Source organism: Castor canadensis, chromosome 5, assembly GCF_047511655.1.
Source record: "Castor canadensis chromosome 5, mCasCan1.hap1v2, whole genome shotgun sequence".
Lineage (NCBI taxonomy): Eukaryota > Metazoa > Chordata > Mammalia > Rodentia > Castoridae > Castor > Castor canadensis.
This window is the reverse complement of record NC_133390.1, coordinates 122579431-122592144: the sequence shown is the minus strand read 5'-3', so window position 1 is coordinate 122592144 and position 12714 is coordinate 122579431.

Sequence of the window (12714 nt, the reverse complement as noted above, 5' to 3'; positions counted from 1 at the left end):
TCACATCCATGCCTGTTAGCCAGTGATGATACATTTGTGAATTTTGATTCACAAGGTGGAATAAATAATAACATTGAATAAAAACTTATAAACATGTTAATGTACTTACTACTAATGATACATATGGATGCTGTTTGTAATCTTTAATATAACATTTATGGAGGTAAATAAGGAAATCATGCAAGAAGAATCAACAGAGCTGGGTTCTCTAAAGGCAATCATGAGTTTGGAGACTTACAAATATGTATAAATGTGACTGGATTTTTTTTTTTTAAATCTGAACAGCAAAATTCATTGAAAAATGAGAAAGTACATAGACTGCTATTTTTCCAGGATGACTTTGAATATTAGGCTTTTAATTTTTAATTGGATAATTTCTGTAAACATGTTTTTCTACCTTTAGTCCCAGGATACATGTTGTATGATTACAAACATTTTTATATATACCTATTCATACTTTCTTTCCATGTGCAGTCTTTTTTTTTTTTTTTTTTTTTGCAGTACTGGGGCTTGAACTCAGGGCCTTCACCTTGAGCCACTCCACCAGGGTGGAGTTCAAAATAGGGTCTCCTAAACTATTTGACCAGGCCAGCTTCAAACCACGAACCTCCTGATCTCTGCCTCCTGAGTAGCTAGGATTACAGGTGTGAGCCACCAGCGCCAGCCCATGTGCAGTCTTTGAAGCCATCCAAGTAAACTAGTAGTCACCAGACTTGGGACCTGTTGGATTAGCACTCAGGTACTAGTGAGGAAAAGTTACAGAACTGATGATCCTGAGGTAAGCTGGTAGGTTGCTATCCACAAAAACAAAACAGGAAGACTGGGAGTCATTTCATAGGAGAAAGATCTTAAAGAATCAGGTAGGATGTTAGAAGAGACAGAGATAGGAGAAACTCTGCTGATTCTGGGAGAACTATAAGGAAAGAGATATTTTTAAAGAAAAGAATTCAATTTTTTTTCTGTAACTTGCAATATGCATTTCTCACTTTGTTAGTTTTTATGGAGAATTCAGTGTACTTATTAAAGACTTTGGGGTAAAAATTCATGTTTGTTTTGACAAAAAAGATGTAGTTTAGTTTTAACAGATCCCTTTTTTCCATTTCCACAGTATTTTCACCATGTAGGGATAAATGAGAATGATGGAGGGGATAAATTCAACTCTGATACATTTGATATATTGTAAGAACTTTTATAGGTGAAACAATGTACCCCCAACACAACAATAATGAACAAATAAATAAATAAAAAGATGTAGGATCAAATTTAAATGCCACAACATTTAACAGCATATATCTGTAGCATATGCTAATTATGGGCTCACTGAAGATGGATGTACACAGATCCTATACTCCAAAGGTAACTCTACCTTTTCTCTCTCACTCAAGAAAGCAAGTAAAAGTGTAAGTGACTAAGAGAGGCATGTATCTAGCAAAAATCCTAACTCTTCTCTAATTTATAAAACTAGCATCTTATGGGCTAGTAGGCATGGCTCAAATGCTACAGCACCTGCCTAACAAGCAAGAGGCCCTGAGTTTAAACCCCAGTATTGCCAAAAATCAAAAACAAACAAAAATTCTAGCATTTCAGTATTTTAATTGTTTTGAATAATATGTAGTGAAATGTAGCATCGTGGTCTAGAATTGAGTTTCAGGGCCAGGAATGGTTGTCTATAATCCCAGCTGGTTGGGAGGCAGAAATCAGGAGAATTGCAGTTCAAGGCCAACATGGGCAAAAAGTTATAGAAATCTTACCTCAACAAATAAGCTGGGTATGGTGGAGCACTCCTGAGGTCCCAGCTACTCAGGAAGCTAAAGATAGAAGGATGCCAGGGAAAAAACGTGAGACCCTAACCTGAAAAATAACTAAATAACCAAAAACCAAAAAGGGCTGGGGATATGGCTCAAGTGGTAAAGCATCTGCCTCCTGAGTTCCAGCCCCAGTACCACAAAAAGAAAACAGAATTGTGGTTTTGTAATCAATCTGGCTGAGTCTGAATCCTTACTCTAGCCCTATATAGTTGGGTGACCTGGACACCAACCTGGACTCTCAAAGTCCGCTTTTCCTCATCTCTAAAATGACTCTTACCTACTCCTGAGAATGGATTAAGAAAATGTGGTATTTATATACGATGGAATTTTATTTAGCCATAAAGAAGAATGAAATTTTGTCATTTGCAGGTAAATAAATAGAACTGGAGAACATCATCTTAAGTGAGTTAGCCAGGTTCAGAAAGGCAAAGCTGCATGTTTTCTCTCACATGTGGAAGACAGACCCAATACAAATACAAGAAATATTATGAAAAACAGGGCATACTTACGGGAGGTTACATACAAGAGAGGGAAGGTAAAATAAGGAAGTTAAGAAGGTGAATATGGTTGATGTACTTTCTATATAAGAATAATATAGAATTTTAAAAACTGTTGAAATCACCATAAGGTGAGGACTAAGGCAGAAAGGAGAAAAATAGAGGGAATGAACCAATTCAGTTTATAATACATATATACATGGAAATGTCACCATGAAACACCCAGTATTCTTAAAGAAACAAAAATGTTACTTTTTTTTAAATTAAAACAGAGAAAAGGAAGGTAAAACAGGTCCTGTTCTGAAGGGTTGGTACCATTGAGAGTAGGGGAAATACAAGGAAAGGGTGTAGGAGGGTGAAAGTATTGTAAATATTATGTACACCTGTATGCAAATGGAAAAATGAGACCTGTTGAAACTACTCCAGGAATGGAAGAAGGAGATGTAAAGGAGAATGATGGAGGGGGTGACTTGAACCCTGATATATTGTAAGATCTTTTATAAATGTCACAGTGTACCCTCAGTATAGCAATAAAAAAAACCAAAATGACTTAAAAGGTTAAAGAATGTATATCGATCTTTGCACATATATATAACATAGTAAAAATTAATAAATGTTTGCTATAATTACTTTTAGCATCAAATTACCTGGGAAATCTCTTACAACTGATGATAATGATACAGGAGATCATAATTCATGATGAATATCCCTTATGAAAACTGGAATCAGAAATGTTTCAGATTTTGGAATTGTTTTGGGAGGGTGGAATTTTGCAATATTTGCATGTATGAGATATTTTAAGGATAGGACTCAAGTATAAACATGGTGTTAATTTATATTTCACATAGATTGTACACACATAGCCTAAGGTAGTATTATACAATATTTTTAGTACCTGGGATCAGGTGTGAAATTTTCTGCTATGGCATTATGTGGGCACTCAAAAGTTTGAGACACTTTGAAATGAAAAATCTGATTTTTGCTTCTTGTTTCTGCTTTTTCAACCTTTTATTTTCCCTATGAAATCAACCTCTTCTCTTTAACTCATTAAATACTTATTCTATTTTAGGGAATGAATGTTACCAGATTCTAGACTAAAAAATAAAGCTAGTTAAGACTATTTTTAAAAAGGGCTTCATAAATAACTTTTGTACTCTTTTTAATAAATTGCATCCATAATTAAAGAATATGCATAGAGTATGGTGTGTTGCTCATGCCTCTGGTCCCAGCTAGTGAGAGACCTTAGGTAGGAGGACTGTGGAAAGTTGATTTTGTCTAGATTTGGGCAGCCATGTCAGTGAAGCCTTTCTTCTTTCTTTTCTTCATCAAGAAAACTGAGGGGAGTTTTGCTCAGCAAACCTGCTGGGCACTGTGTAGGACATCCACTGCTAAATGCACAGACAAGCAAGACTAGTCTCAGCCCTTGGGAACTGAGAGCCAATTGACATTAATACAAAAGTGATTCCAGTAATTTAAGACATAGTTCCAAATTTACTAGAACTGACTTATTCAGCCTAACAGATTCAGGAATGGGAATACTGCAAATTAAGTTATTGGTTCAGGGGGCTATGATTAAGCAGGAAAATGTGTCACCATTTAAAAGTATCCCAGTACCATGTATATACACTATCTACTACTATTCATAAATGCAATGAAATACATGTTAACAAAATAAAAAACAGAAAATGGCAAATATAGTACAGGAGACCTTTTCTGTGTTTTAAAAAAAATGAAAATTCAGGAAGAAATTTGTTAATGAATGTTGGACTGTTTGGTTTTTTTCTTCTCAAAGGATTATTTTATTTATACTTAGTTTGGATATTTGAGTTTTCATACATAGGAAGAATTTTATACTTCTAGTTTCCTTGTGAGAGACTAACAGTACCTTGAGTGAAAACTAAATATAGACAAAAAAAGCAAATATATTTGTATATGTATATAAACTTAAAAAAAGGGTTTCATATTCAGAGCATTTTAGATTTCAAATTTTGAACTAGGGGTGCTCAACTATATGCTGTTCTATGTAGTCTTTTGGGTTTTCTAAATTTTTAAATTCAGGATTTAGGGTTTGATATTTATCATCAAGTGAAATTTATTGTGCACACATATCACTTTACTCTGGTGAATACCTTAAGTTGTAAGATAAATGGATAATATTATTAGCCATTGGAAATCACAATATAAAAAAGACAACAATAAACTGACAAAGATTAACATTTGGTACAGATATAATTCATATAGCCCTGAGGGAAGTTTTTTAAGCAAACAACAAATAAAAAAAGATGGTGAAGAAATGCTGCTGATGGGGTTTTCTGTAAAAGAAATTTAAAATTATCCCCTTGTCTTGGCTCCTGATCATTTGTTCCTTTAAAGAGCACATATCTATGATTGACTGCTATATGCTAGGCACTGGTCTAGGCACCTGAGATACAATAGCAAAGAAATCAAAGGGAGATTTCATCCTTCTTGGAACTCATGTCCTATAAAATATTGGTTTTCATCACTTAATTTTTAATGAGTCAAAACTGTACCAAGAAGGAAGGTTGGGGAGTATGACGTGTGGCTCAGTGATAGAGCTCATGCTTAACACACCCAAAGTCCTGGATTTATCATCCCCAACACCAAAAAATTAAAAGTTAAAAAAAGATGAGTCTGGTACTTACTACAGGCATCTTTTCAAGGCTCTCTTGAGGCCACTTACTCTTTTCTAGAATGATCCCTTTAAGTAGATAACTGCCTTCAGGAGATAAGGAACACATAGACAATCTGTTTCTTAAAACAGCCAGACTTCCCTAATGCATGGAAAGCATTTTGTGCCTTTTCTATTGGAAATATGACTTTTAATAAAGCCACCATATAAACCAATTTCTGACCTCTAATATAACATTTTAAGCAAGTTCAACCAAAGTGAAAACTTCTATGTACTATCATATCCTTTTCCACAAATTTTTAACCACTATCAGTATGGGCCACTGCTCAGATTTCCCAACAGAAAAGATAAAGCCTTCAGCATACCCAAAGAGTGTTTGTCAGATGAATAGTTGGAATCTTTTATGATAAATATCAAATGTTTGTGCTTATAGGGGAACAAAGTCAATTTCAGAAAAATTTTGGGCCTTGGGTAAATACAGAAAAGCTGGGACCAAGTAGTGAGGAGCTGGGTGATACACAGAAAGAATGTTATGCTAAGAAGCAGAGAATCCAGGCCCAAATACTGTTGAATGGCAGGTTTTCATTCCCTCTCTTGGGGAGCAGGGAGGCCTTCAGGGCACCTCTAAGACTCCACCCCTAGTTTTTGAGTCATCAAAAACTGTGTTTAGAGAGTAGGCAAAATGAATATCCTTTAGCTAACCTGTTCAAAAGCTGACACTCCACATTCAGTCCCAACTCAAAAGCTCACCTACTGTGAATTTATCTTAACCAATCTCATTCTCATTCTGATCCCTCTATGTTGTTTGAGCAACTTTGCATATTCCTTAAAATTTGTTTCCTAGAAAGTGATTATCACTCTTCTTGCATGCTTTATTGAAAGTGTTGTGGTGTCTCTATTATTATATGGTCTAGTAGAAAAAGCAAGAGAAATTATTAACATGTGTTAAGTGGATACTGTTTCTGCATGTTCCAAAGTTTATTATTAAACATTTACAAATTCCAATAAGGAAAAAGAAGAAAGAGAAGATGAGAAGGAGGAGGAAAAGTATGGGCTTTGGAGTCAGCAGACATGAATTTGACAACTAATTCTATTATTTTCTAACTGTGTGACCTTGAACAAATTACTTAATTTCTCTGATCTGTGATACTCTCAATTGGAAGAAGATAATTAACAATACTTATCTCAGAGAGGTTTCAGATGATTCTTTAAAATTCTGGATATAACGTGCCAAGAACAGAGAAGGTACATAATAAATAATCATTCTTTGCCCTTCCTCAGGAGAAAACTAATCTTTCTGAGAAGGTTGTTTTGTTTAATTTCTGGTAATCTCAAACATTTAACACTGTTATTTATGCATAGAAAATGTGAAGTTTCTCATTAAAAGTCCAGATTCCCTAACATTTTTTTTTGTGCAAGACCTGGCAGTGTAGGTCCCCATTTCTACATGATGATAGTTTGACAAAACTGAGAGCCTTTAGATGGGGTGGGGGTGCTCTCCAGCTCACACATTCCCCTTTTAGTTCACCTCTCTTGTTTGTGTTGCCTGACTCATTCCTGCCATTTGATTTTTGGAAACACTAGACTAAAAAAACTCTAGAATCTTTGGTTGTTCTAATTTGGAGACCTGGGGAACCACAATTGCTGACTGAAGGCATAGCTGCTAAGACCATAGCAGTGATTTACAGTAAGACTTGTCTGTTTTCCTCCAAGAGCCCAATCCTCGAACCATATTCTTTCCCTTCTCTCCAGTGCCTCATGTGAGAAGACAGAAAACACAGAGGTTTAAAAATAGGAAATATAGAAGTGGGAACCAAACTACGGTCAACAACTGTTCCTGGCACATTTAGTAACATAGCTAAAACATCATTGCTTTCTAATAATATAAAAAAGGAAGTCATAGTTTCCCTTCCAGAAACATCTCAGAAAGATCATTTTGGAGTCAACCAAGTGGTGTGTGAGAAGTGAAGAAGAAAATGACTTAAGGGGAGGGCTGGACCCTTTGCCTTGCCTGTCTCCCAGTTTAATTCTGTGGACTTGCTAAGAGCCTCTGCAACCACAGAACATTTCACAGGAAAGAGCTGGGATGTGGAGAGTATGGGTTGGCATCAGTGATTGCACAAATAGCAACTAAAACCTCCTCTGGTAAAAAGTCTGAGCAGGGCAGCTCAAATCTTAGGAAATTTGTATTCAGTTGACCCACTCAGGAAGGTACTCCTGATCCTGCTACTTGACCCTGAGACAGACTGTCTCCACCTTAGCTTTCTGAGAGACCCATGGATTCCTCAAGGAATAGAACCCAAATTCCTCTACCAAACTGTCATGTCCATGAAAACAAAAAAGCAAAAGAATAGGCATACCTATAGCTAAAGAAAAATTGGGAGGCAGAAAAAGGAGAAAAGCAATCAGTGTATAATATGCTGTGGTAGTTAAATCATTATCTTATTTGAATTCTTTTAGAAATAAAATAAATATAAAAAGACAAGTAATTTTCTCACCTAATTTGCTTGTGGAGCTGATAATTAAGTGCTGTTGGTTGCATCGACAGAATGAATTTGTGATACTTGCTGTAGTGTCTCTGCATATTTAAGGATGAAAATGTTCTTTCTGGTGCTTAGTAAAAATATCATTTTATCAACCTTTTCCCTCAGGCAGTTCTGCAGCTCCCATTTCCTATATATGGAGCTTTAAGATTACCTGTCTGCTATATGACAAAGATGAACTTTATACCTAAATGTTCTATCCACCTACTTCTGAGAACTTAGGGGCCATCAGAAATTCCAGATGTTCTCCAAAATACCTGTTCCTCCATGCATCTACATGTTTCTTAATTATTCTATCCTTCCAATCCCTTAGAGTTAAAAAAAAAAAAACAGTAAGGATGGAAAATAGCATAATGGTTAAAAATTCCAGCTGCAGAGGTACAGCTGTTTTGGAATTCCCAGTACCACTTGTATGAAGTTGAGCAAGGTTTTAAATTATTTGAACCTCAGTTTCCTCCAAATGGAAAAAATAATGGCAGCCCATAGGTATGTTGTGAGGCTGAAATGAGCTAATGCACTGCAAGTATTTAACAAAGATCTGGAGCAGAGTAAGAGTTCCATGCAGGGTAGATATTGTCAACGTTTATCATCAGTATCTAGATGATACCAAAGTAGTTGCATGTCAGAATAATCTGATGGAATTCTTAAAACATATACTCACAGATTCCACACGTAAAACCATATAGGAACTTCTAAGTGTGGTTCTGATTATTTATGTTGAGTTCCCTATGTAAATATGTGCTCAGTCAAACCTGGGAACCACAGTTCAGGCTTGTCACCACAGAACCTTAAGGACTAGTCATAGGGACTGTGATGGCTCTAGGGAGACTTAAATCAAAGAGCAAGAACTCAACTGCTCCTTTGAGAATAATTTAATTTAGGTCTCAGGAAATGTATCATTGCAATTGTCATTTGGTATAAATCATGCTCTTTCTTTCAGCTTTGTTTTTAATCTTATCTGTTGGTGTAAAGAAATGTATTGCTAACATGGAAGGACATTTCAAAGAAATTAAATTTCTCATTCTTTCAACAAGTATTACAGGACAGACAGCAGTGTGAATATGGCTGATGTGGCTCTTTCTCTGTTTTATTTGTTTTGTTTTAAATAAGAGTAATGGGGGAACATTCATTCCAACTTTTCTATCATTCACAGTAAATTTTAATTTTTGTAAGACTATTTACTAAATAGTCTTTGTGTGATTTCCTTAGTTAAAATGACCAGTAACATATATTACTCCCATGAGAGTAATTTGGGACAGACATAGATGAAGAAGAAAAAATGTTTTCCATTCCAGCTCACTGTGTCAAAACAAGAATTGTTTGGGCTGTTGAATAGCAGTTTCTACTCAAGCTTTATTTCTTCAGCTACTCAGGTGATGGCACACTAGAAATCCCTGTAGGTGCTTAGCATGGCCAGATATTGACAAAACCCTGAGCACTGCATTTGCTTGTAAGCATCACAGTCATGATGGAGCCATTTCAACTGGGCCACTGCAAACAAAAGGTATATTGTATGCACATCTTATTCTCACAGCTCTAACATCACCACTGTCTCTCTCATTCATGGAACATCTTCATTAGTAGCTACCAACAACATTCTAAGAGGGATAAACATAAGTTGGGTTTGGTTCATAAAAACAATTTGAAAGTTTTTAAAATCAGATTTTAATCAATTTGTTAGAGCTTGCAACACAGCTACCAATTAATCTTGGACATTGCTGTAGAACCATGGTTCTTAATTGGGAGTTGTCTCACAGACAATATCTAGAGACATCTTTTTGTTAAAGTCACTGGAGTAAGGGGCTACTTACAATAGGCATTTGGTAGTAGAAACACTGTTAAACATTCTATTATAGATAAAGAAGATCCCTAATCACATTATTATTTGCCCCAAATGGAAACAGAGCCAAGAATGAGAAATGTGGCTATAGAAGAATCTGTCAGATCTAGCTCCTGCCCAATTCTAAGCCCCTCATACACCTTTTGCATAATAACAAGTCTCTTTTGTTCTCCCACCAAGATTGATTTTCATTGTTGGTTTTTCAGGCAGCCTTTAGGGCAGAAGACCTCTTTTTGCAGAAATCTCTTCAGTCCATGGGTAGTTGAGAGAAGTGTGTATTTCATGCTGCACTTGAGGGTTACAATGGCTCAATATCTTGGTGACCCAGTCCTACATCTTATGATAACTAGCTTGAGTGCATGACAAAATTAAAAAGATGAGTGAATAGGGTGTAATCCGTATTGCTTTTCTGTGATGAAATAATCAGAAATCAATGGAGAAAGCTGTTAAACAGATGGCATGAGGATTAACAACAAAAAGAAGTTAAGCTAAATTGTTTGACAAATATTCTGACTTATGTAACCATTCCTTCTGCTGCTGGTATTGCTACTACTTAACACGTGGTGCCCTAGGCTATAGCACCATTAGTAAATATATTCTCCATACTCAGCTCCAGCAAGAATTTTATTTATAAAAATAGAAAAGAATATCTGAAAATTGTAACCAGCTGTACCATCAATCATAATAAATATCATGGGAGGAAATGTGGATCCATTTTTGGAAATCCAACTACAGAATTTCCATCCATATTTTTGCTTTCCTGGAACCTCATCTTCATAAATGGTCCAGGTTTCTTTTTATGTCTATGACTTATAACTCTGAATTAACTTAACTGATGGGCCTCTGCTCCGAGTTAGCAGCAAAAATGAAAACAAAAGAATCATTTGGAGTTGCTATTAAGTAAAATATATGGGATACATATAAGTTTTGTTCTGTTGAAAAACTCTTAGATAAATACCTATTTTTACTTTAATAATTCAAATTTTGCCTGCTATAGAAATGTTCAAGAAAGACATGCCATCTCCAAGCTGTGCAAAGCTGTGGCATGAGGACCTCTGCTGATTCTAGAAGCCAGAGAAATGCTATCAAGCTAGTCATTCCCCTCTGAAACTTTCCCTTCTCCTAGGTGAACTGTGTGGGAACAGTGCCATTTATAACATACTTCATGTCCTCTCCCGTTCGGAGGCACCTCACTAGAGCTTTTAAGATTCCTTTGCTGAAGCTTCTTGCCTGTCTTATAGAAATCACATATCAATCCCATTGCTTCAATAGATCAAGGAAAGTTAACCTTTTCCTGAACCTGTTGGCTCAGAGGAAAAGAAAACAATTCCAGAGTCAAAAGTGGGAAGTGGGCAGGTGCTGGCAGCTCATGCTTATAATCCTAGCTACTTAGGAGGCAAAAAGCAAGACCCTATCTCAAAAATACTCAACAATGAAAAGGGCTGGTGTAGTAGCTCAAGTGGTAGAGTAAAAAGTGCCTGCCTAGAAAGTGTGAGGTCATGCGTTCAAACCCCAGTATGGAAAAAAAAAAAAAAGGAAAAGTAGACAAAACAAACTTCAAAGACAAAGTTCATTTACTGAGAATATATGATCAATTTAGTTTCTCTGGATTCTTCTCCAAGCAGTGTCTATTGAGTAATGTTTGCATCCACCTACTTATTTGAATCACTACTTTTTGCTTGTAGCAACTGATAAGAACTGTCCCTTGCCACCATTCTGCAGCCTGAGCTGCAGCTGGTTTCATCCCTTGCAGAACAAAGCCCACTGTTCCTTATCTCCCACCACCTTCCTTTGCTGGCCCCTAGACCTTGCTTCGGCAGCTGGTCTCATCCCTTGCAGAACAAAACCCCACTGTCCCTTATTTCCTGCCACCTCTCTTTGTCCATCTCTAGCTCTTGCTTTCTCCCAAATGCTACTTAAGGAGAGACCCACCAAGAGAAGCTGCTGTGCCATTTTTTCTTGGCCAGCCAGTCTGCTTATTAAACTTTTGGACATGAGATATGACTTGTGAGCCTCCTTTGTGTGTGATGTGTGGCTTTTTCCTAACATTTTGGGACCATGACTCAGATCCAGGTGAGCTTCTGGCATCAACCTTGCTCTCCCAATCAGTAAATTCAGGCTCTCCTGATATACACTGTGCTCCCAAACCTACTTTGGCCACAAAGCAGACATCCCCCTATATAGGGGTGCCTGGTGGCCTGTCAAAGCCAAGTAGGTGGAAGCTGCCTTTCTTACGCCTGGATAAACTTACTGGGATCTGAGCTGCTTTGTCAGGACCCCTGACCCCATCACCACTCTTGCTCACAGGGCACTTCCTCAAGGCCAGTGCACTCCCATTACTCGCCTACCACCAGTTGATTTCCTCGGTCCTCCCTTGGTGAGCCCCCTTGTGTCATGAGTCATGATTCTCTCTCTCTCTCAGTTGGTTGAAATCCTAGTACTAGGTTCCAACTCACATTGGCTCAGGAACTGGGTTCCTGAGATGTGGACGATTCTCTCTGTGAAGACATTCCCTTGAGGTCCTCCACTTCTTTGTTTCATCCAGGAAAGCAATATCTTGGGGACACCCGCCATATTCTTCCTTGGACTGGGTCTCACCATGGGGACTAGACCTTCCAAAATTCCCTCAGACACTCCTCTGGGCTGTCTATTGGCCAACCTCAAGCCCCTATGGCTCTCACCTGATCTAAAGGCAAAAAAACCCAAACAAATTCATTTTTCTTTCCAATCAGGCTTGGCCACAATACCAATTGGTCAATGACTCAAAATGGCCACTTAATGGCATGTTTGATCCTAATATTCTCAGGGATCTCTATAACTTCTGTGAATGCACTGGAAAGTAAAAGGAAATCCCCTATGTCCAGGCCTTCTCTTACCTCCACCCTAAGCCTTCTCTCTGTACCTCTTGCTCCCCTGCCCAAGTCCTTCTAGCCATAAAAACCCCAATTAACGTCCCTGACTCTGAAACCTTCCCTTCCTTTGACCCTGCCAGCAAACCAAATCCTCTCCCAAACCTCCTCCTTCCCCATGTAAGCAGACTTGTTGTGCTGCTCACACTGCTTGTCTTTTCCTATTTTCCTGAAGGACTTTCCCCATCATGGAGTTAAACAAGCCACTCCTTGCCAACTCTGGCCTCAACGCAATTCCAGCCCTGGGAGAGATCATGCTCCCTCCCTATGGGCTGAGACCAAGCCCCAGGTTTATTTGCATACCCCTCATGCTACACTGGGGGAGTCCTATTGGATTATGGCATCTGATGACTGCTTCTTTTTCTTCCCCTCTGTCTAATGTCCCTTTTTCCTGAGACAGCAATTGGAGAATGGAGGTTTCCCGTTGCTAAAATGTTCCAGTACCAGTCAATGGGAGTGACCTAGAG